Source organism: Corvus cornix, chromosome 4, assembly GCF_000738735.6.
Source record: "Corvus cornix cornix isolate S_Up_H32 chromosome 4, ASM73873v5, whole genome shotgun sequence".
NCBI classification, from domain to species: domain Eukaryota; kingdom Metazoa; phylum Chordata; class Aves; order Passeriformes; family Corvidae; genus Corvus; species Corvus cornix.
In genome coordinates, this window is record NC_046334.1 from 12,780,352 (window position 1) to 12,805,897 (window position 25,546).

The following is a 25,546-nucleotide window of genomic DNA, read 5'->3' on the forward strand; positions in this document are numbered from 1 at the left end:
GTTTTTCAGCCACTTCCAAGCAGAATGCTGACAAGTCCGGGCAGGCAGACGGAAGGAATGCGTCAGCTTGCCACAAGTAAGAGAACCCAGCTCAGTGACCCATCTCTGTTTCACAGTTAGTGTTTCTCTTGCAGTGTTTGTTCTTGTAAGTCTGGCGTGTAAGTGCTACTGTTGCTCCTGGGAGTGCTTAAATGAAACAAATGCATTAATTCCCTTTCCTGACTTGGTGGGTTTTTTTGTTTGTTTGCTTGTTTGTTTTATATTTTGCTCTTGCAAAAAACGCTGCTTATGAGAGCAAGCAAAGGAAGATTGTGTGTGTGTGTGTCTGTGCTGGTTTGTCAGAGCATTCATTTATCCATTCTGCTGGTTTGAAGGATTTTTTTTTTTTGAGTCTTTTTTGTGCAGCATAATCTCAATTGTGTGCCGTTCCTGAGCTGCCCTTGAAAGAAAATTATGCTTTATGGACTTTCTGCAGGTGTGTTGCTGATCCAGTCTGCTGGGCTTCTGTTTTAAAACAAATGCTTTGGATTCATGCCGAAATATTGCTCAGAAAAAGATTGCTACAGAGAATTCCTCCGGTGTCCTCCTGGAAATGCATCAGAGCACGGGAGAGAAACCACAGATAGCAGTATGGGCCTGATGCACTCGGACCCACCTCAGAATTTGCTGCTCCTCCCTTTATATTTTTTTTTTAAATATGGAGATCTTATTAATTATTATTAAAAATCAAAAGGAGAATACACTGAAGACTAAATAGATTTTTCTGCTCCTAATTGCTTCTAGTAATTTCAGTTCAATAATTTTTATTTCAGCATATACATACACAAGTAATTTGGGATCAGCATAATTGTTTCTGCTTAATAGAATCTGGAATGGCTCCCTTTTGTCCATAGGATTGGTGATCAGTGAGTTAACTTCAGTTTTATGCAAGATATGTAAATCCTAATTTAGTTTCTTTGTGTTCATTTCTTGTTGACTGGGATGATGTAAGGATGAACGTTTTGTGGTTTTTTCTTTTGCTGGGCAGGAGGGTAGTTGTTGAGACATGACGGGTTTAGGAAGTGGTATGTTTATTTTTTGTTTTGTTTTGTTAGGCTTTGGGATTTCCTAGATTATGCTACTGACAAAGCAGGCAAGAACCTTTTAGTGATTTAAAGAGAAAAACAAATGACAATTATTTTCATTATTTTATTGTTGCCTTCATTTTTTGACCTCTTCCCAAACTAAGCTTTAGGGTTATAAAGCGGGAATAATCAGATTTGAACATCTGTGTTTGAGCTTCTTGTGGTTTAAGTAAGAAGGTTTTCAGGACCTGTGTGTCCATGGAATTGTAGTCTGTCTTCCATTTTGCATCTCCTTCATGTCTTCTGGATGCTTCTCCTTTTTTCCTCCTGCATCCAGAACTTGCCTGCTCAATTTTGTCAATTTTTTCAAAGTCACTGATAATTGCCTTTTGGGGTTTTTTTTTTCCTCTTTCTTTCTAGTTTGCTCTTTTCTCTCTTCCCTCTTTGAAGAAAGAGATAGATTTAATGTAATGGGGAAGATATTTCAGGACTCAGAATGAACCTCAATTATATTTGCGAAGCCTGAAGACAAATTACCTGGAAGTAAAGAGCGTGGTGTCTTAGGAAGGGTTCTGCAGTGAGTCTGAGTTAGTTGTCTGTCCACTCTTCATTGGAAAAGAGATGATTACAGATTTGAAGTATCTGATGGTGGATAGTGAGTGATTAAGTTAAGAGAAACTGCTCATCAGCTGAGCTGCACAGAGGGTGGAATTCACCTCTCACAAGTGTGCGGACTCAGCTGTCCAAAATCAAGATGGAGTGTGTGGAATGCCCTTATAGCCTTGGGAGGAAACAATTGCCTTTTGCAGGTACTTAATTCCCATTACCTGAGGAAGATCATACTTTCAGAGAGCCGTTCAATCAGCAATTATCAACTGTAGAGTGACCCCAGCCACCTGAGAAGTGAGTCTTTTGAGTCAATTGTCTTTTTGATGTGTGAGTTTACTAATAAGACACATTTTTGTGTAAACCATTTCTAATGAATGTGGGTAACAGAGTGAGGAGCTTTGGAAGCTTAGCTGTGAGCTTTACTACTTGCTGAGTTTTTAGCATTTAGGTATCTGTCTTATATGTAAATTTTTTACAGTGCCAGGTTTTTCTTGTTGGAGTCCTGGAACACTTTGTGGTTTTTCTCCTTCTGCTCCTTCCTTAGCACCAAGTCCAAAAAGAATGGGAGGGTGGGTGGGATTTTCAGATCTGCCTTTCTTTTCCACAAGGAAGGGCATCACACTCTTTATCCACAATTGCTGTTCCAGTTGCACTTGAATTAGTGTACAGTAGTGTCTTGAGAGTTACCTGGTGTTGCTTTACTCTTTGAACAGGTAAAATGGCTCCCCTGAGTCCTGAACATGAGAGTTGTTCAAAGCATTTGCCAGAGAGCTGTGAGGGGAGTGAGGGGACTGCTGATGAAGTTGGTGTAAGGGCGCTTGTTGCAGAGCAGGTCATTCATCAAAATTCTGAGTTGTTGCAGAAGCATTAGGAGAGGTAAGTGGCTTACTTAATTCAGAACTGAGACATTATGGATAAAGCTATGCTGCTTTGTAGCATATTCACAGTAAGGGGCTTTAAGGATTGGATTATTGCCATCTGCAGCAATCCCTGATATGAAGAAGAAAAAAAAAAAAAGAAGGATAAGAAAAATGGAGTTGGAATGTGCTGCTCTCTTGTTGTGGTGGTTGCTAATGAAATGCTGCTGTGACCTGGCCACTCCTGCTTCTGGAGTTGTAACTGGTCAAGACAGTCTGCTGAGGCTGGTGAGGCAGAACAGCAGCTGCATCATTTTCCTGAGGCAAGTTCAGCGCTGGTGAGTTAAGCAGAGAGGAGTGGGCCTTTCTCTAATTGCTAGTCCCTCAATATCCTGTGTATACAGAATCAGCACATGGCCACCTATTCCTTTGTGCAGGCTTTCAGGTTAGCAGCTTCTCTCTTTCCCTTCACTAGGGATGGTGCCATTCTCATTCTGTCTGCTTATCCAGGAGCTGGCAGGCTGGAGTGGAAGCAAGGGGAGTATGGGTTAGGTGTCTCCCTTCCTTCTGAAATTGGTCTGTGCTTCCACTGCAATACAGATCCTGGTATTTCCACTTCTTGGCTAATTCCTACAGTTGTTTCTGGAAGTGGTGTTGCTGAGCACAGGAGGTAATGCTTGGAGTTGTAGGGGTGAGTAGCAGAGTGAATGTTTGTTCTGTCTTTGCACAGTCAGTGAATTTTGCAGTGTTCTGGATGCTAGCTAGAAAATAACAACAGGACATTAAGTGTCAAGATGGCCATGTTAGTGTCATCATTGTGGGTTCTTAAAATTTTTTTCTGAAATGCTGTGGACTTCTGTATTTTATCTGGATGGCTTTCAGAGATTGGCAGCAATGACATGTACTTCCACATCCAAAGAAATTCAGGAATATTGCTGCATCACGTCTTTGCTGATTCTGCAATGCAGTAGCATTGGGCTGTGAGCCCAAATCATGGTGAAAAGATATAAAACTTCTGACCCAGAGGTAAGAAGAACCAAATGGACAAGACTTAGAGAAGAAGAGAGGTAATCACAGGGAAATGCAAATTTTAGATGAGGAGACAGAGCTTTTGTTCTTTTGGCCCAAGTCCTTAACGAGAGAGCTATAATTAGGCTAGAATTATCTTTATGGATTCAGTGCTGGCAAACTCAAATTCAACTGCTGTTACAGTGGGGATACTGTAACACGCATTTATCAAACCAGGAGGCCCGTGGAAAAGAAATATATATGGACAGACAGATTCTTGCTAGATGTTTCAGAGATGTTTATTTCTCCAGCCGCATGGCCGGGGCTCTGCCGAGGAACTGTTCCAGTCACGGGACCAAGGGTCCTTCTGCCCGCGCAGGGAACACAAACCAACCCATGGGAACGAGGCTGAGCAGGGGCAGGGAAGCCCCGTGTCTGTGCCCTCAGGGCCCCTCTCCCAGGGCTACACGGCAGGGGAGGGACCCCAACAAACTGCCTCTTGATTAGCATGCAGCATCTTTGCAGTCTTTCACTCTTCAATCAAACCTCCCTTTCACTCTTTGTGCGATGCCACAGTTTCAGGTCTGCACAGTACATGACCACTCAGGAAAACCTCTTTCCTGCTCATTCTTCAGTGATGTCATTCCTCATAGGTTGATTGGTCTTCATTTCTCTTGCAAATACTATGCTGGTTCTCCTGTAAGTATCTGCACAATATCCAATGAGACAATTAGAGTCAGGTTAGTGCTTGGGATATTTTTGTAGTTTATGACTTTGGTTCAAATGTCATGATAGCCACAGAATTCATAAAGTTTTACATCAGCAAGAGAGGTCACATGTCATGTAACTTGGCCTTAGGGACAGCTTTCTCCCATGCAAACATGTCTTCTGAGAGCAGGGCTGGAAAAGCCAGGTAGTAAATTCTTGTGGCTTGGCACTGGCTTTAGGACATGTTGCTTTTAGGGGAAATAGGTGTTTTTAGCAAGGGTCAACATAGAATTTGATGCTTAATGTTTCAGTAAGCTAAAAATGTTTGCAACTACAGAGCTCCTTCTCTTTAGTAGGACTTGACGTGTGGTATTTCATTTATTAGCTTCTGTGCCCTGAGAAGACTTTGGTTGCTTATTTGTTTTCTTAATGACGAGAAGGGCAAACATTGTATAACTTCTCAGGCAGCAGCAATTATGCAACTGATCCTGTTATCATGGAGCCAAAGTCCTTCCTAGTCCCTGAGCACCAGCTGCTTGTGTTCTGGTTGCTGCTTTTTCCTTTTCTTTCTTTCTCCCTGCCCCCCCGATTTGTTTGTGAACAAGTTCTTTTTTTTCCCATGTTGCTGTTTCCTTCTCTTTCCAATGCAGTTGAGACAGTGGTTTGTTTGGGTTCAATCTTCAATTTGCTATGCTGCAAAATCAAACTGCCCTTGTACATCATGGGAAGTGTGAAATGTATAGACAAATAAAATAGTTTGATACTTTATGGGTATATAAGAAAAGGCATTTGCTTGGATCTGAATGAAATATTGCAGGTGGCCTTTGTTGGAGTTAAGGTCAAAAGTTGCAAGTTCATGTTCTCATGATTTTAGAAACATGTAAATAACTGGTGTTCGTTTAGTTTGTTGGTTTTTTTCCCTTCCTTCAAAGGGTGGGCCTGAGAGAAATATTAATTCTCTCCCCTGGCCCTGCCCTGGGATCACCACATAAAATATAGTACTCCTGTGTATAAGATGAGGTAGTTGTAAATCTCGTGCTTTTACAGCTAAGTGATCTCACTGCAGTATAATAAAGGCAGTTAATATACTGTAAAAATGCTTGCCATATTCACACTTCATTTTCAGTTCCCAGTTTTATGTCATGTCATTTCCATTTCATGTTACATGGCTTCCTGTGAGTGTAAGTGACCAAGGCAGGCTGTTTTGATCCTTGATAAAACATTTGGAGATGGGAGAAGAGATGGTAGGCTTGTAATCTGCAGTGCTGTTCTCTGCTTACAGATGAACTGACTATACCGTCTACAAGTCCCAGCAGAGGATAAATAATAGTTGATCTGTGATACCACACTGTTTGCTGCACTGCTTGTTGCTGTGTCAAATGTGATCTGCATCAGTCATAAATAGGTTCTAGTGCTTAGTGTCCTATATTGGGAAATAAATTAGGGTTAATGGTTTAAGGTCCTTATTTAGTTTGTAAGTCTTATGCTAAAGAAGTTATATGGAGTGCAAAGGTTGTATTTTCTTGCTCACAGTGTCTGTACTGTAGATTGGGTATTTGGAGAGGTGGCAAGGTGCTGTCATTTGTAGGAAATTGGGGTCCTTTCTTCTGGGCTATTTTTGTTGGAATTTCTTTTCCTTCAGTGGCAGTCTGCCCCATCTGCTTTTGGCAGACCAGGCGCACAGAAGATATTGTATTTTGCAACCAAAAGACTGGATGTATAGCATGTGTACTTCAGTCTTGTCTACTCATACCTTGCCCCTCCAATTTCTCTTGACAGAGACATTGAGTTCTGACTTGGAAGAGACTGTATGCTTTAGCCACACTTATCATAGGGTTACTTGATTATTTCCATTGTTAGTGAAGGTTCTGCTAGAATTCTTACCTCAGCCCTGCAGTTCTGTAAATTCCAGAATGTTGTACTTTATCAGAACACCTGGTACTGGAGAAACCTAGAAAGTAATGATGAGAAGGGAAGGATTGTAAAGATTTTTCTGGAAAAATACATAAAACCAAGAAAACCCAACTTGATATCATGGCTAATTCTTTGTCAGCATGGTGGTGGGAATGCCCTGGTCTAATGCAGAGTTCACAAAAACAGTGCTTTTGTAAGGTAGAAAACTTGATTGGGAATTTTGAAATTGCTTTTCACATCTTATTGAAATATTCTGTGGTCCTAATAGCAGTGTGTTCTTGGAGTATTTGTTGTTTGCCTCCATGTCTCTGCTTTATATATGTAGTTTTTCCAATTGTTTCATCAAGGTTTTAAGTGATAGGATCCTTGAGAAGCATTTAACCACTGTTCAACTGTATCAATGAATATGTGCATAAATTAGTGTGTGATTGGATGACAAGGTCTGGTGTAGACTGGTAACTTAAAAGACTTTTTTTCTTACTATTGTTTTCAAAAATAGTCAGCAGTTGAGTTAGAAATCTTAGGAGGAAGATGTTTCTTTGCTACTTGGGAGAAGAGATTTTTTTGTTTGTTCTTGTTTTTAAATCTGGTGGTTTCTTTTCCAAGTTGCCATTGCCTAAATCTCCCCTTAGTGCAGTGTTGAGTTTGGTTACTGGAGAGTTTATATTATGTTGAAGGCAATGGGAAATGATAATTCTACACATGCTTCTAGTGGAATGCAGGTGAGGGTTGGTACCAATTTACAACAGTGTTAGGAGCACACTGGAAATGAACGGCAGCTCAAGTTCAGTAATATTCTTGAAGACTTTCTTTTTCAGTCTCTACTGTCTTTCCTATTAAGTGCTGTTTGGATTTTTAATTAACTACTTAAGGATGTATTCATGAAATGTTAATTCTGTTAAAAGAGATTTCTGACTAATCAGTCCATTGTACCTTTACTCTTACAAGAGGTAAATCTCAATTGTGTTACCTGGTAAGGAGAGATATGAGAGGAATTTTCATCAAGAGTAGTACTTGATCACACTATTTAAAGACTGTTTGCACTTCGAATCTATATCCAGAAGAGAACTGAGGTGGTAGCTTTTCACTGCAAATACAGCAATATATTATTGCCCGAATTGGTCTCTCTAAAGAAACTAACTCCAAGTTGCCATCTCCTGAAAGACTTTGGTTGCAATATGAAAATCGGTCTTATTTGGACATTGAAAAGCATGAAAATCTAGTATCTTACCATGGTTAAGCTTTTTTTTTTCTAAAGAAGAGGTGATGCCCTTATAAACTAGGAAGGTCATGACATCAATAAACGTAATGATTTGTCTTATACTAGGGAAGTATATATGGCGTTTCCTGGTTCTGTGATACCCTTTTTCATCTCTATTTCACCAAATCTCGGTTTTTAAATGTGTTTATTTTGGCACCTTGCAGTGTTCAGCAGTGCTCCTCATTTTGTCAGAGCAAACCTAAATATTTCTGATTATGTAATGAAAAACTCAATTCCTTCAAGATAACACCATGTGAACTTTGGTTTGTTTTTCAGTGATGTGGACAGCAAGCCAAACGTGACGTGTTTTTACAGAATGGCTAGGAATCTACAGTCATCAAATTATGGTTACCTGGTGTCACTAATGGTATTTTTCAGAGTAACTGTAAAGGCACTTCCTCTCCCCTGGAAAAATATATCCAAACACAAATAAACAACAGTTTAAATAGTGTTAACAGGTAGCTTTTATACCTCATCAGTTCTTAGCTTTTTTTTTACTTCATGTTCACTTATTTCTCATGTAGCAGATTGGTAATGAAATTTTATTATTGGCTTGGGGGGTTTGTTTCTCTTTTTCTCCATTATGCACTTTTTTTTTACAGTTCGCTATGGCATACACAGTTTTAGCCAGAATCATGCTTTTCTGGTTAACTTTGATAATTCTAGTGCAGAATTTTCAAATAGTTTTAACTTTCCAATAGGAAAAATAATTATGACCGACTTAGATTGTGTTTAGTATAAGTAGTAGGATTTCTTCATTTGGGAAATACTCCAGGCAGGCAGTAGAGGAAAAAAATTGTAGAAGAATGATATTGTTGGTAGTTCACAGGCAAAGGAAGAATAAGTTCTTCAAGTTATATTTGCGGCAGGTTGAGTTAGAATGTGTTAAGAGCAAGGAAGGATCAAGATGGATCATCAAGTAGCAGTTAGATTCCTCTTCCTAAATGTTGTCCACTTTCCCTTCTTCAGCAAAAAGCCCAAAATCAAGCCAAACCACCTGCCCCCAAAAATGAGTAAGACAAAGATCCAGATGGAAACAAAAACTTCATGCATACACAAACTCAGTAACTGCAAATCTGTTAGAAGTATTTACTTATGAAGATATGATTCTGTGCCTGTGTAACAGGGAGAGCTGGATAACTGTGGAAAACGAGTTAAATTTCTGATCTGTTGATCTTTTCTCTTAAGAGGTTTCTTCATGATTGGTCATGCAGATCACGCAAATATTGAGGTTACTGGATGACTGAAGAGACATTGTAATTTCATATTGGCAAGTGACACTTCCTTTAGTCATTCAGTGTCTTTAACTTTTTTTTTCCCCCTGTGTGTATTAAGACTTAGTCATTGAAAATGGTCTGGATATGAAATTTGCATCCATGTGTTTTTACAGATTTTGCTCTGAACATTCACCCATGTTTTTTTATGTAAAGACCTCATGTCTTGGCAGGAAGCTTTTTGTGTGGAATACATGCTTGGACAGAAAGAAAACATGGAAAACTAAATCTGTTATCTGCATTCTTACACTTTCAGCTTCTTAAGATTGCTAGGTGATATATCAAGTTATACTGTTAATTGGAGGATAAAAATGGGTATTACTTACCCATCTAATCTAAGTTAATAATGATCAGGAGTGGTATTATGAGATCTTTATTGGCCTGTGATCTCCCTCAGATCCAACATCTCAGAAGAAAAGGAAAAAGAAATGGATGAGTTGAGGAATGAAAGGATGGTCTAGAGAGACACTTTTGAAAAACAGACTGGCTTGTTTCAAGTAGTGAGTCCTGCTTTCTGAAGGAACAGAAAGAAGTACATGGTCATAATTTTTGCAGATGGTTTTAAGAGTGACTTAATTTAGACACTTCTTTTTTCTTGCAGGACTTGTTCTGCAGTACCTTAGTTTCCCTTTGGTTCAAGAAAAAGAAAAGTCAGTTAGCTTAGCTTTTTAAGTACCAGTGATGAGCTGCATGGGGAGGTCTGACCCCCATTTGTGGGGAGGTGTCTGTTCAACTTGGGGGTCACTAAATGAAAAGGTGACTTTTTACTTTGGGCACTCTTTGATTTCACATTGCAGACTGAAACAGTTATTGGGATATTCAGTATCATTTTAGTCTGCTGATGTTTGTTGGGATTTTTAGAAATTTTATTTCTAACACTGTGTTAGCTGGGCAAGACAGGAAATGTTTGATTCAAAATGAGATCCCTGGCAGCTGCCAAGAAGGCAGAATCCAAAGATGTGAGGACTTTGCAGGCAGTCTGCAGAACAAGCTCTCCCAGGAACACAGTAAATGATCTTGGATGATATTCAGAATATCTGTCTTCTCTCAGGATGGTGTCCATAGTTCAGTGGATTTCTCTGTTTCCATGCAGTTACTAGAATAAGGTGTCATCTCATTTGCTATCACATGCTGGTAAACTGTGCAGTAATGTTGGCATTTGTGGAAATTGTTGTCCTAATGTTCCTTTTCTAACATGCCTTGTTACTTCATTTAAGTTAGAAATTAGACCTGGAGAGAGCTGTCCAAATATATACCAGCCTTGCAAACTTGCAGAGTACGAAGAACTGGTTATGGGTGGCAGTTCAAGGAGCTGACTAAAAAGACTCTTCAGTGAGATGAGAACCAGAGTTCTGCAGCACTCTGCTGAGACATGAAGGCTGGCAAATTGTGGTGACATGACTAGCACCACAATAGCTACAAAACATTTTATAGCTGGACATGGGCCTTGGAAACAGAATCTGGGAGCTTAAGATTCATGGTGTAGTGTGTGATAGAATAAATAAATCTTTATTATTAGGATTTATGTATATCATCAACTTTGACTTGTTCAGTTGCAATGTTGAACATAATCTTTAGGCGATTCATAAACATTTAAATACATACTGATTTGTTCTTTTGGTGGACAGGCTACTTACAGCCTTAACTCTATCTGAGCTGGCCAAATTCTCTGTCAAAGAGACATGACCGACAGACCTTCTCAGAACGGTAACATTTAATTTACAGCAAGGAAACAATTTATTGAAATACATGCCCTTCAAGGCTTGGAGTTGAAGGTCACTGACCCGAAAAGAGTTCTTGTAGAACAGAAATAGCTACCTGGAAACCCAGAAATGGAAGCTCTGCTGCAAATCTGTTTCTTCTGATCCCTGGATATACCTGGACACCAGCTGTGCAGCGCACAGCCTGGGAACTGTGTGCTGAGCCCAGGGCAGTCCACTGGTGGGAAGTGTGTGCAGCCTGGCTGGCCAATTAACTGGAAGTCGGCTTCCTCTCTGCCAGCTGCCCTAATTTTCCTTTCTCTCAACACACACTGAGCAAGTGGCCCAGTGCTGTGCATGCTGTGAGTGGCTCAGTGCTGTGTTTGAAGGTGAGGGCACTGTTGAGGTGCATGTAGGCTAAAGCTGCTCTCCAGGAAGCACAGCTACATCTCCTTTACTCTGGGACAATTTCTCCATGTTGCAGAGGAGAAAAGTAGAGATTCACAGATGCAAGAATTAACTTGATGCAAGACAGCTCTTGCGTTTATGAAAATGTTACCTGGAGTACAGCACCACGCAAATGGTTGTGCTCCTGTCAAAGGCAGCTCACCAGGACAGCTGCTTTTGGGTAGTACCCTAGTGTCGACAAAATGTTGCCATGCCAAGATTCTCTGTGATCCTTGTTAAGGAAGGGCTGTTAGCACAGGCCAAAATGTTGCCCCTCTCCAGCACTGCAGGTGCTGGAGAAAAACTTGTCGCAGGACTCGTGTGCTGGACTGGCTGACTGGTGGATCTCTGGAGGAACCTGCTTGGAACTTGTAGGGCTGGATGTGAGTCAAATACAAAAGATGCTGCTAGTCAGGAGATCTGTATGCTTGGGGAGGGCCTGTCCTCTGCCCAGCATTTTCTATAGTCTGTCTGCTTTCTGTTCTTTTCCTCCTGTTTTTCATGTGCTGCAGACTTAATGACTGGTTTTCTGGCGTCCAAGTAGATGCCTGGAGAAAAAGTTATGTCCACTGGTGAAAGGTTACCTTCCCTTTTGTAAAGTGTCAGGATAGGTAGGAGGCTGAAGGCTGCAGAGTGAAAAGAATCCATGCAGTTGGGAGGTTTGGGAAAGCAGGGCAGCAAGTCAGCTGACTTTGCATGTTAAATGTTGGAATTGAACTCTGGGATTAAGACGAGCTCTGTACATGACAGTGGGGAAGAGAACCTCTCAAGGTCTCTCAGGCTGGGAGAAACCTTGGCAGGCCTGTAGTCCAACCTCTTGCTCACAGCTGGACCGGCTCTGAGATGGGACCAAGTTGTACTGGGCTTGATTTTGTTGTGTCTTGCAAATCTCCAAGTCTGGAGACAGCACAGCTTCTCTGGGCCCTACTCTGGTGCCTCTGTCATCAGTGGGGGAATGAAGCTTCTCTTTATGTGCAGTCTGAACCTCTCTTGTGTCAATTTATGTCTGTTGTCCCTTGTCCTCCCACCATGCAGTGCTGTGAAAAGCCTGGCTTCGTCTTTGGTTTGCCAATAGCCTGTGGCACCTTTTAATATAGGTCAGCCTTCAGTCCTTGTTAGGAAATTGTAACTTTGTGATTAATTAAAGTAAATAAAAATGAATATGAGCTTGGAAGTAATGGCAGGGATAACATAGTGGTATATTGATTACATTATGCAATATAACATCAGTGAGTGTAGCTATATTGAGCAAGCTAGCATGTAGACACTAATTGAGAGGGGAAAAAAAATCTTTATTTACTTTTGAGTGTAGTGTTTGCAACAACTTACACACTTCTCTTTGTAAAAGATACAAACAAATAGCCATGCCCCATCAGTGAGGGAATTGAACATAGTATTTAAAATAGTATTGCAAGCCTTCAAATACCAAGGTAGCTGGTTTGTTCTTAGGAATGCCAGAGCATCTGTCCTCCAGGCAGGTATTTGACTTCTGGATTTCAGAATTGTAGATACCAGTGATTTACATAATCAGGGTTTGTCTCTGTATCCAGAGGGTTTTATTCATCCTGTGGAAAACTAAAGAGCTAGCCAGGCATTAGCTTCCTGAAATAAAGAGAGAACCCCTCTCTATTCTGGTCTTTGTTTCCCATTGATGAAGCAAAATGTTGTGTGCGTTCATGTAGGTTTTATTCTTTCATAAATAAAAAAATAGCTTGTATAAAACATACTCCCACTATTTCAGTGTGTACTTGACTGATCTGATTAAGGGCCCTGTCCTCTGATATCTGATCAGCTTAAAAAGTATTTCTGTGGTCACTAATCTGTATTTCAGAAGAGATGACCGCTGCAGAAATTTTGACTATCTTTATCTTCTTGGAGATGCACAGGGATAAGATGAGAGGCACTGGACACAAGCAGCACAAGGCCAGTTACAAGGAGGGTAGAAATTTGTACCATGAAGGTTAAAGGCACAGTTGGTTTCTCAAAGGGACAATGAGATTTCTACCCTCAGAGATGCTCAGAGCTCACCTGAGCAACTGATTTAAGCTGCCCCTGGCCTGAGCAGAGGTTGGGCCACACTGAGTTTCACAGCAATCTTCCATCCTGTATCATTCTGTACTTATGTGCAAACAACATCCAGTATTTCATTGACAGAAATCGTAGTGCTGTACCAGTAAGACCCAGTTACTTAATTTGAAAACCTCTATGTAAAAAAGACGGTGCTTCTTATCAAGCAATATAATTAATGAAATTTTGTGTCACAGGTGACCTGCAAATCAGTTCAGCATGTCTATGTAGGGAGCATCTGGAGTTTAGCACTGAAACATTGTGATTTATTTCTACAAGAAGCGCTTTTCTTTGCTGTTAAGAGCAGAAGACTGTTTATGGGTGACCAAATTAATGCATCCTTGGCAAAGATTTTTGTAAATTGTGGATTGGGTAGGGTAGGTGAGAGCATTCTAAAGACAACTTGAAATAAATTTTACTAATCTATTTAAATGTACATGGTTTTGATGGTTCATTTAGAGAGGGAATTAGCATTTATTTCCATTTGGAGCATCAGCTTATAGTAGTAGATATTATCAAAGCATGCAAATTTAATTAGGGAGTAATTAAAAGGTGAAGTAACATGAAGCGTGTATGACAATTTTCTTATTCCTTTTTCAGACTAATTTTGGCTTTGACTTAACACAAATGCAGTTTATGGAGCATTTCTTCTTTCCAGTGGCCTAGAAATCAGGTGTTGCATTAAGTCTTCCTGACTTCCAAATGACTGCAGTTACACTGAAGCAAGATTTGGGCTGTCCAACAGAGCTTGCCTGCAGTGAATGAGATTGGATTCATTTCCTTGACTTTCATTGTGTTGCTTTAAAAAAGCTTAAGTTGTTGGTGTTAAACTTTCCTTGTTTTTAAATTGTACCCAGTGTGAGATTGTTGAAGTTCTTGTTTTGCGTTCTGCCTCTCTGTGTAGAGGATGCTTCTGGAGGAGAGGTGAATGCAGCTGCAGTTCAAGCAGGTTGATGTCTCCTTGTATTATACCTGGTTGGCCATTCACATCTACATCATGAGGCTTTGCAGTATTGAGAAGAGCCTGGCTGAAAGGCAAGACTAGAATTCTTTAGGGTAAGGAGGAGCTGTTTGAAAGACATAGAGTGCATGGTGCCCAAGAGATCCAGCAAGGGTTTCTGTTGTTTGTGTTTAGCTCTTGGACGACTTCAGTGAAGAGGAGCAACATTTAAGAGTTGTGTGTAGTAGGGTGGCTGTAGCAGTCTGTCATTAAGACTCCTTTTGTGAGGATTCTTCCCTTTGCTCTTGAGTGTGAAGGTGTTTTGAGGGTTGGCATGGAACATAGCATGGTGTTGCACAGAGTGGGGTATCTTCATTTTTTTTTCTCCCCAATTTATTTTTATCTGTCTAAACATGATTAGTTGTTGGGATTATATATTCCCCCTCCACCTCCAGAAAGTTGTATTTAAGCTGTGGTGGTGTTTCCTTCGTGCCTGCCACTAGTATCATCTTTCTAGTGTTTCCAAGCTGTGTTACACTGAGTCTTTGGGACAGCAAGAACACCTTGTTACGGTGTTCAACCATGTTCTAAGTTGAAGATGGATGGAATAATAGTCGGTGAAAATTTTTAAGCAGTCTGTGGTGACAAATGACTGTAGGCTTAGGTGTGTCATTTTTGCTGTTTTCTATTGTGAACCTCGGGGGTTGATCTCTGAGAAGGTGAAGTGCATGCCTTACTGCCTTTCCTTCATCCTTCTTGAGCAGGAGGAGGTTAATGGAGATTTCTCTAGGAAGTATGTACTCATTTGGAAGTATGATGAGAATGCTGAGAGTTCGGTTTAGAAATAAAAAGCAAAAGAATCCAGGAATACTGGTGAGGAGAAGAAAGTGTCTAGGTGCTGGAGTTGTGAACTCTACTGGAAACAGATGTGGTACCTTTCTTTACTTCTTCCTGCATGCAGTTCTACAACTCTAGAGTTTGTTTTAGCAGAAGTAGTGAATAAGAAACAGTAATGGAGAAGAGGTTTTTGGAGGGAGCCAGAATCAGAAGGTTTTTACTGGTTTGAAGTTTTTGTTTGTTTGTTTTTTACAAATGGGGCTGACCCTTATGTTGGCTTTTAAGGTCTTGTCTTTGTCAGAGGGAAACATCTGGCTCTTTCATCCTGATCCTACTGTTAAAACAGCTGGAAGTACTTAGACAACATGTTGCCCACATTTGTATTCCTTCTCTCAGATTTTATGTACAGCAAAAATATTTTGTTGCCAAAGTTATTTCTCATCCGAGTAGGCAGTGTGGATTGAGATCCAGGCTCCTGCTGGCCTATGGTCCTGACCTCTCACCTCATCTGGCTAAAGACAGGCTTTGACATCACATCCCTTGCAGTGTGTCTGAAAGTGAACCAGGGAGGTAGAGAATGCATGCTAAGCACACATCTCCGCTAGAAAAGGCAGAAAATGTGCTTGGATCACATAATGTTTATGATCTCTTTGGTTTGTTTCCGGCACAGGCAGGATTTTATCTCTGTTGAATGTGGAGTAAGTGCTAGCGCTCAGCTACTGTAATTCCTTTCAACAACAGTTTATATGTAATGTCTTCCTTGACTTCTCTTTGATGTAACATGCAAGTGAGTTTTTTAACATGGCAAAACATGGAAGCAGGGAGGAAAATGGCTGGTTAGGTCTGAATAGGTTTCTGTTGAATACCTGTGCTGTATGTAGGCACAGAAGAAACCTTGTGCTCTTGTAGGGCTTTCATTTTTTAATATTCTGATGACACTAGTGTGGTATGCATGAAGTTGATAAACATAGTTTATCCACAGGGGAATACTTGGAAAATAAATAAGGGGAAAGGAGCTAAGATGGAAGTCTGCATAACGTTTGTATTTCTTTTTCAGAAATAAGATGTACATAAAAGCAAATTTTTATGGTGTTACTTGATCAGTTTTCTTCTTTGCAGGAACCAAGTGGTTTGTGATTGCTGAGATTTTGTTATTCAGCACTTTTTGTGTGATGTCTGGTGAGGGTAGCAGTCAAATTCTATTTGATTTTTTAAGCTCTAGAAAACAGTGAGTACTGAGATATTCAGGCAAAATAAAAAGACACCTAAAACACCTGGTTGAATACCTAGTGGGATGCAGGTCTGGAAATGTTTGTTACAGCAAGCAAATTATTTAAATGACAAGGACAAAGGATTAATGGCAGCTAAGAGAAGTTATTCAAGTCATAAATTGTATTGTTAGAACTTGATTTAAACTTTTTAGTTTCGGTTCTGAAGAAGTATATTTGGATAAGAAACAGTTCAAGTTCGGTTGACACTGAAACAAAAACATGTTTTTACAAAAAAACCAACTTACAATGCAAGAGTGCGTTTCTTATAAAATACGTGTTGACTCAATGGACTTTGCATTTTAAAAAAACAAAAAGCTTTTATTCATGTGACGGAGAAAATATTTTTAATTATCTTATGTAATTATACAGATTACCTAAATAAACTCTTCAAGAAATGCCTGTAGATTGGGACTTGAGCGAAAAAGAAAATATCTGTTAAAATTGATGGTAACTGCTGTGAAGTGTCACGTAGGTTTTTATTGGTCATGCTCAAGCTGGCTGCCCTAATATTACATTTTGAGAAAATAGTTGCAAATGGCATGTTCCAACTCTTTGAGCCAAAGGAAAGCCCTTCAGTGCAGCAGGGAGCTTTATGTAAGCCATGGGTGGGGGTGTTTATGGTGGCTGAAAATTGTTGTCTGAATGACACTTGGATTCTGGAAAATAATAGACGTGGCTGCTGCCAGGGTTCAGTGGTGGGTCATGAAAACGAGGTGACGCAGAGCTCAGCTGTGCCGGCGTCGGCTGAATCAGACGCCGCCTGTGCGTGCAGCGTTCTGGGGAGGAGAAATCACCACCGTGTTTGTTTTGCACTGCAAGTGGAACCACCGTAACTCCTTGTTGCATTTGTTACTTATGGTGTACTTTTTCATGAGGTAATTGCTACTTGAGGCACTTTTGAAGTGGTCAGGAGCAGACACTGGATACAGAATGGGCAGTTTGGTTCTTCGCTGTGCTGCTTTTCCATTGTGGCTTTGAGCAGCCTCTGCACAGTGTGTGATCTGCAAGTGGGAAAGCCATTAGCCAGAGAGCAAGGTGCTGCCTGTCTGGAGAGGTTCAGGGTGAACTTAGATTGGTTTCAGTGGACAGAGATGGGCAAGGAAGCCTGTAGGCAGCACAGCCACAGAGTACCATATTGCCTGCATGCCACCAGGAGATCCATTGTCCCTGTGGAAAGTCAGGAACCTAGTTCAGATGGAGAGGTGGTGAATGCCCTAAGAAATCATCCTGGAAAGCTAAATCTGAATCTTGTTCATAAAACATAGATCCTTTCCTCCAGGAAAGGTTTAGTTTAACATGCCAGTCAGTATATTTCTCCTTTACTCTGGAGACTTGATTAAGGAGAAAGGTGAGTAAGCTATGCCACCCCCTTGGTACTGACCAGAACAGGTTCTCCTTTCTCAGAACTTGGAACAGGGTTTTTGTCAGAGTAGCTGCAATTTCTGCTTGAGGGCTTGTGTGCCTTCACTAGGCTGGGGGACGTGAACAGACCGGAGTTGTTTGAGCTGTCTTAGGTGCTTCCAGAGTTTTGCTCTTTGTGACTGGTGGATTCAAAACTAACCTATTTTGTTACTTAGTTTAGTTACATTTCTTTGGAGGATGATGTTTTAGGATATTCAAGGTTGAAAACATCTTCCTTTTTCTCGTTGCTGAAGTACAGATGGTGTGTGCTATTGGTTTTGCAGTCACTTTTGTTAACTGATGACCACAGGGAGAATTAAAGCTTGGGCGATACTGAAGATTGGTTGATGGAAGTAAAGTAGGAGTGCTTTATTTTTTTGGCACCACAGAAGGCGTTTAGTTCTTGTTAACTATGTTTAAACAGGACCTCCTGCTCCCCTCTGTTTATTGGTTTTGAGACTGCAAGTCAAAACAATTCCCTTTGTGCAGATGCTTTTGATAAAGTCTTTCTCAAGCTATTGTGACCCTGGCAAAATATGGAAGTATGATAAATGCGAGGGAATCAGGACTTAGAGACAAGGCATTCCAAATGTACTGTGGGAATATAGATAAACTATAAACTTTTGGTTCAGGATCAAGTAAATGACACGTATGAAGGAGGGTTGCAAGCTGTCTTCAGGGTTGTACTTCCTCATGGCCTTTTTTTACAGTTTTAACTGGAAAAGATGCTGATATTTCCCTTTAATTTCTGCTGAAGGAAGCTTGTGGGTTTTGAGTACTTGTAGTGTAACTTGTAGTGGTCATTTGAGCTTTGAAAATATAGTAAGTGTTAATTAAATTTAGTGCAATCACGGTCTGATCTGATTTGGAGCCTGAGACCTCCATTGTCTGTATTTAAAGATAAAAATCTATCATTTTGAACCTGAGAGGTGGTTGGCTATATAATGAATTTCTTAATAGAGTGAAATGCAGTTGAAGATAGCTGAAACTGTAGTTCCCTATTTGTTTTAAAGTTTGTCCAGTAACTGTTACTATGACAAAATGACCATTTGTTTATTGTCTTAGTTTAAATATTTACTTGCTTCTGTAGAGATAAAATCAAAGTGCTCCCCTTAATTCTTGTGTTTCTGAGTTCCATGGTCCAATTTCTACAGTTTTATGTGTTGTGCACACAGGTAGTATTTGGTTCTGGCTGGTGGCTCCTTATTTTTCCCTGTGAACAGATGAAAGTGGAAGGAGAAGGTTTCATGGTCATGGAGGATGGAATTAGGACAGAAATTCTCTTTTAGTTGATAATGCTGAACTCTTGCACTTGCCAGCAAGTTATTTAAGTTTTTAGAGCATAGAACAACATTGTAGCAAAATGTCTTATTGTTTTAAGCTCTGCAACACCTCTGTGAGCAAGATTTTCACATTAATGCCATCTCCCTTACAAAGCCTTTCAAAGGAACCTGATGCTGTACTGCTTTTTTTACCCAGGTTAATTTCCCCCCACTGAAATATTTTCTGCTCCTTTTAATGTACAAAATAATAAAACAATGAATGATATAAATTGTATTATAAAGTTTTTCCAGTTGCTCTAGGTATGCCTGTACTGTGTAGTGCTGTGGAGTATAGGAACACCTGTACTAATAGTGCCAAATGGGGCTGACTGGGAATCAGAGGTAAAATAATCAGAGGTCTGCCATCTCATGGCTAATTAACCAAGGTGCAGCATTTCACCTAGTTATTTGCCAGGTCCTACAGTGGCTGCTGCTGGGTTTACTGCCTCTACCACCTGCCTTGGGTTAGCTGGAGAACCTTGTTGTGATGGACTCATGGAGTCGTGCTGAAGTGAGCTCAGACTTGAGCACAAGCCTTGTTGGCTTGTGTGTGTGTCCGCTTGCAAATTCTAAGATGAATATTTTATAACTCTGAAAACAAGAGGCAGACAAACTGGGGGAGAGGCCAGGGAAAACTGAACGTTCAGTAGCTTCACAGTTGCTCAGCTGGGTTAGTGTCAATGTAGCTTAGTTCTTATTCCCTGCTGTAATGATGAGAAATCACTTGGTTCCTCAGAGGGATGCTCTGCTGATCACGGGCTGTCAGTGCATTAATTACTGGGCTTGCACTTTGTATTAACTCTTTAGCAGTTCATGTGCTCTCAGTGAGTATAATTTAATCAGAGAAATACTGCTGTGTGTCAGTTTGCTACAGTTCCTTTCCCCAGAGCTATTTAAAAGATTTCTTAGTTTGTGAAAGTCCAGTTGTCATAGGAATGACTCTTCTTTCATTTCAGAACAGCAGAGCTCTGTGACTTTATTGTCACATTTATATTCTAACCTTTTTCTCTTTTACCTAGTGAGAGAGCAACTTTGGTGTTGAAGAGAAATCTCGGAAAGGAATGGGCCCTGTTCTCTTGAAGCTGTTTGCCCTGATCCCAGGAATGCTGTAGAGGTTAGTGACGTGAATGCTGAAGAGCTTTTGTGGAAATTGCCTTTTGATTTGTAATTGGCACACTCTTCAATAAATTCTGTGTGAAGCAGTTCATTTGCCTGTCACAGAAAGGGAGTGAATTCAGGCACTGTCAGAACACAGCTTAAAATTGCTCTACCCAAACAAAATTTAGGATTCTGTTTATCTGTGTGGATGCTGTGGAAATACATTGCTGGGTGGTCACAGAAAGTTGTGTGGGTATGATGCATGTTTAGAGACAAGCTGTGTTAAACTTGGAGGTTTTAATCAATAGGTTAAAAAAAAGGGTAAGAATGATCATAATGCATGAGACTGTAGTGCCTGATTCTTCTTTGAGTTTCTCAAGTCCCTCATTTTTGCTTTGAGAGAATACTCCTGATCTTCAGTAGAATTGACAGGCTAGGAAGGGTCCATTCTGTATCCACACAGAGGTAATGTCATCTCTACTTCTGCCTCAAGTGACTTGTATTTCGGTGTTATATCCTAGTTTATTTGGGTTTGTACAAGCTGTATAGACTGCTTGCTGTGAATGTTTTTCCCCAGAGCCCTGTAGTCCTGCTACAAATATTATGGCCTGCAAGAGGCTTCCTTTTGCAACTAGAACGTTCAGTCTAGTTTACTTCCATGTTTTTTGGAAAGATTAACAAGGATTATGTAGATTTATCACCTAGTGGATTGCTTTTTAATTAATGACGTAAAAGAAGTTTGTATAACTATTAAATTCAGTAAGGCTTGGTTTTGCTGATGAAAAACAAATGTAGCAAGTAAAGTTTGATGAAGCAGTGGGAGGGGGAGAGGGAAGAAGTAGGCCTATTGAAGTGCTCCTAAAGCAAAGAGGTGAATTTCCATAGGAGCAGTTGAGTTAAACTCTATTAAATCTGTCTGGTTTACTGTAAAGGATTCTAATCTTTGTTAGCTTACTTCATTAGCATAGGTGTGTGTGGTGTGGCTACTGAGGAGTAATGTCCAAGCTTTGCTAGGACACCCTTTAACATACACGCCCTTTTGGAGCAAAAAGAAAAACAACCTAATAGAAAAAAGGCTGCAGCATGTCACAGACACAGAAAGTGAAGAGGTGACCCAGTGGGAAAAGACTTCATAGTACAGGGAAATGTTAGTTGGCATCACTCTTTGAGGCATGGAGATCTCAAAAACTGCAAGTGTTGCCACTTGTTATCAAGAGCTTTAGTCACTGATGTATTCTCATCATCTTTATCTTGATTCATATAAAACTGAGAAGTGTAAAGTGTTCAAGGGGAGGTATCACTTCTAATTTAATAAAAGCATAGGGAAGACAAAAACCCCAAAGCACATCCTTTCATGTGAAATCCTGCACTCTAACATCAATGCTTTCATTCTAGCTCTGTGCTGCTGCTTTTGTTTCCAATGTTTTATTCATTAACAAAAACCACAAACTTGTCCACAGGGGGGTCTGACAGAAATATACCTTTTTTTACCTTAATAGAAAATATCTAGCTCCCTTCAGCCTAGTGTGTTAAGATGGTTTTGAGACATACATATATATATATATATATATACATACACACACACACACTACTTTATGGAGAATAAAAGAAGATGAAAGGTTCACCTCCTCTCATGTTAGTCTCCCTCTTGACACTTAGTAAAAGCAGTTGGTTTCAAGCAGCCTGTTGAATGCAGTGTATTTTGTGAATCTTTGAAGACTGTCTTGTAAGAATCGTGATCTGCTATTCAGATACTTACGTAGAAAATAGTTCCTTGGCACTTCATGCATCCTGTTCTTCCAGTTCTGAGGACATGCAAGAACTGGCAGAGCTTAGCAGCTTGGTTTTAGGGTTGTGGTTATATTCCTTTCAGACCTGAGCCTGCTATATTTGATTTGATTGAGCTCTCCATGGGGCCATGTTGAGTTTCTCTCCAGCTGTGGCATGACTTACCTGCAGCTACATGGATAATAGTAAAAATTGTGATGCAGTTTATGAGCACATAGGAGATAATGAGATAAGGGAAGACAGCCAACCAACATGAATTTGCCAGGGAGAAAATTGTGTCAAACTGATTAGTTTGCTTCCTTGACAGATGAATTAGATTAGTGCATAAGGGAGGCAAGGGATAGAAGTGATACAAATAGAAATGTATAAGGTTTTGAAGGATGATGTTCTTTTGAGTGTAATATGTGCAGTATTTTGGTTTTTTTAAATGGGATCTTCCTTTAAATTACTATATTGCAGGACCAAAATTTATTAAAAATGGTTCTGTGGAGCACTTAATAGGGATTCAGGATCACTTGGAAAGGCATTTGAAGTAGGCTTCTATACTAGCTTGTCATGGCTGGATTTGTCAATGACCACCATGATTTAGATTTTAGCACATGGAGTAGAGTTTACTTACGAGATGTGCAGGTGATGTCAGTTTGGGAGCAGACAGAATGGGCAGCTGAGTGTGTTGATATGAAGCTGTTTGTCACTGGGGTAAGCTAAGTGTGTGTGTTGGCTTGACCTGACTCACCCTGTGTTTATTTGTTATATCACAGGAGCTCTGTCAGTGTATATAACCTAATTATGCTGAGTTTACTGGGTTGGATGGCCTCGTCCAATGCGCACAGCACAGTTTGTGGTACTTTTCTATCCTTTAGAAAACTGCAGCATTGAAACCTAGAACTTGAGAGGAAGCATTTGTTTATTTGTAGCACTTTCTTTATTCTGCCACAGGGAGAAAATGTATGAGTAGGGAGGAGTGACCATATTTTTTAAGAGCTTTTATAGAATAAGATATAAAATATAGAAATAGTTGTTGTCTTGAGATGGTGTTGGGAGAAGTCTGACGTACTGCTTTGTTTTAAATTCCCTGTGATAGAAAGGGGTATTTGTTTGCCATGCTTTTGCACACTCAGTGCTCTTCTCATAGTTGTCAGGTTATCATGAAAGATTCATTTTGTGGCTCCCTTAGAGCTAAACACCAATTTTTCACACTGGGTCAGTAATTTTTTGCTAGCAATAGATTAATGCCTGAAACTCCCTTTGACATGTTCCCATCTGTTGGTGATGCCATAGTTTCTTACGGATGTGAAGCATAGTGAGGCAAAAAAAAGTCTCTATTTAGGTTATCTCTGTGGGGATGCTGCTCTCTGTTTCTGTGATCCCTGCTGCTGTTTTCCTGACTTGTTGGGGTATGGCTTTCTCCTTGGTATCCTAGGAAATGTTTTTCTAGCAAAACTACAAATTAAGAAGGTGCACCTTAGCAGCCGAGAGTGGTGCACCAGTGCTGTAATTGGAATAACAAGAAGCTGTGAAAGTTTCATGCCCGATCTTCTATCCCAGGGAGAGGGGGGATATTGGAAGAGCCACTGCTGATAAGTGATAGCCTGTGAAAGGCAAGCCTTAGGCAGTCCCTTGGAAAGAGTTTTAAGTCCCATGAATTGAAACAAACTGGAGGCACAGTAAACCTAGTTTTAGAGCTTTCCCTTGTTTAATTTTTATTTCAAGAAGCTGCCTGGGAGAAATCTCAAAGGCACATTCCTGTAGATGCAGGAATAACTGCTCAAAGTGCTGGGAGATGAAACTGATGTGCAGCAATTTTTATAAGTGAGGAAATAGTAGTGCAGACAGGGGCTACCACCTGCCTGTGTTGCAGTGAGAGTATATTAAAAGTACTGTTTGCTCTTCTTCTTTAGTGTTGCTAAAAGGTCACCTTAGGAGAAGACAGAGAAGTAAAATCAAATTAAAAAAAGAAATGAATGATAAAATTGTGAAGGAATATATGGATGTATAAGAGAAGAAGCCTTTGCTGTGATAGTATTGTTGCAATTAAATCCTAGTATTGAGCATTTATTTACCTAATTCTTTCATGTGCCTTTGCTTGTCAACATATTGCGGGGTTTCACTCTGTTTATTGCATTGTGTTTGTCTTAAAAATAAACAAGAGTAATTATCCTCATTCTGTGCGCTGCTTACTGTCAAAGCTGAAAAGGGACACAAAACCAGAGAAAAGGAGTAGCACTGAAAAAAACCTTGTTTTCTCTCCTTGGGGAGCAAGTTCTGTCCCCAGGTTCTTTGCATCCAGAAACAGCCAAACACAGTGCAGATTATCTAGATGAGCCCATACACTTTCACAGATGCACTGCAGAAGCCAGGACTTGCATTAAATAACTGCCCAGTGATTTCTGTAGCTGTAAATGACATTACAGTGCATTTGATAGACAATTACTGTCTTTTTTTTTGTTTTCTTCTTGATGTTTTTTCCTCCAGTAAGGAAGTCCATTTTCCTTAGTGTATTGTGTGTATGTGTAGGTGAATCCAAGGGAAAAACGTGAATAAACTCCATGTCAGTAGTTGTGCTTTTACTATGTGGTTGTTCAAGCTCTTTTCAGGGATAAATTTAGTTAAAAAGCAGTGTCCACTGTGGTCATTTGAGCATCATTCTGGGAGAATTCTTTTTAGAGAACTGCAGCTTCAATCCTAATTTGTTTTCTGTACTCTTGGTTTTTACTAGGAAAAGAGGCAAGTATAGTGGTGAGACATAACATGCAAGTTTGGATAACATAATGGATTTCTTTGGAAAATACTACCACTTCTGAATAGTTGTTATTATTGAAACAAAACACCTGGCAGTTCTAGACTGTATAGTGCTGTGCATGAAAGTAGCATTGCAAGCTAGAATAGTAAGCAGTGTTAAAAAAACCACAACAAAACAACAAACCCTGAAAAGCAAAAAAGTTAAGGAAGAAAATCCACATTGCATCTGATCTAGGTTCTAGTAAGGAGTGTCTCTTGTCCTTTATTTTTTTCCGGAGAATAATTAGTTCTATTGTAACCAGAATTGAAACATACTTACTTTCCTGTGAGATAAGAGAAGCAGGAAAATGTCATCTTGCAAATTAATTTGTAAGCCATGATACATCATTCTCCTTTGCAGTGATTGTGCTGCCGACCAGATGTCTTTTTGCTCGAGCACACACTTTTTCATCTTGATCTGGCACTAGTGTGATTTTGATTTATTCTTTGTGAAGCAGCTGTATCAGTTACTGCGGCCTGTGGATGCAAGGAGGGATCCCTTCCCTTGGTGTCCCAGCCCACCGGGAGGGAGCAGCTGCTCCTCGCTCACAGCCACACCCACCTGGGCGCTGGTACAGTCGGGGCTGTCCGCGCAAAGCTCGGGAGAGCCGCCTGACTGCCGCAGGGATGTTTACTAACCAAGGGCTAGCAGTGCCTTGGAGGCACAGGAGCTTGTCTCTTACCTCTAGTATCTTACAAGGGGAGGACTTGGAAACTAAGGTGATTGCACTGAACTTCAAGAATTCAAGGTGGGATGAGACCTAAATGAATCCCAGCTACTCTTACTTTTTTGCGTGACACTTTCCCCCCCTAGACTAACATTTAATTCCACGACTAGCGCATGTGATATTGTACCGCTTGTCGTCAGACTTGCTGTTATAGGAAAAACTGTACCAAAGCTGAGATTGAGCAGAGATTTAGTCAAAATCTAGTAATATTTTTGAATAATGTGAATAATGTACCTGTGCATAATTTCCTGTGTTTAGGATGCTGGCTCTAGAGAAATAAGTCAAAAGTAGGTAGTTTACATTTATCATTCTGGCTAAGGAAGAAAATAATTGATTTTAGTTTGTCACATGGGTAGTTTTCAAAATACAGCTAATATGAGCCTTGAGTGCAGTGGTTGTGCTGTGAATCAACCTTGTTACCAAGTTATATTACACATGTTCTAAGAAATCTAACAAAGTTGGAGAAAATAG

The 25,546-nt window shown here is 40.2% G+C and overlaps 1 protein-coding gene across 9 annotated transcripts in view; it reads left to right on the forward strand.

The window, feature by feature from the left end:
• The window catches only part of WDFY3 (WD repeat and FYVE domain containing 3), a 154,456-nt gene that overhangs the window by 13,388 nt on the left and 115,522 nt on the right, over positions 1 to 25,546 (forward strand). For 2 of the 9 annotated variants that reach the window (XM_039551162.1, XM_039551161.1), the window contains exon 2: positions 19,700 to 19,794. The exons of the other annotated variants lie outside the window; for them this stretch is intronic. The gene's annotated coding sequence lies outside the window, so the exon portion shown is untranslated. The remainder of the gene's footprint in view (positions 1 to 19,699; positions 19,795 to 25,546) is intronic. 9 annotated transcript variants of the gene reach the window in all.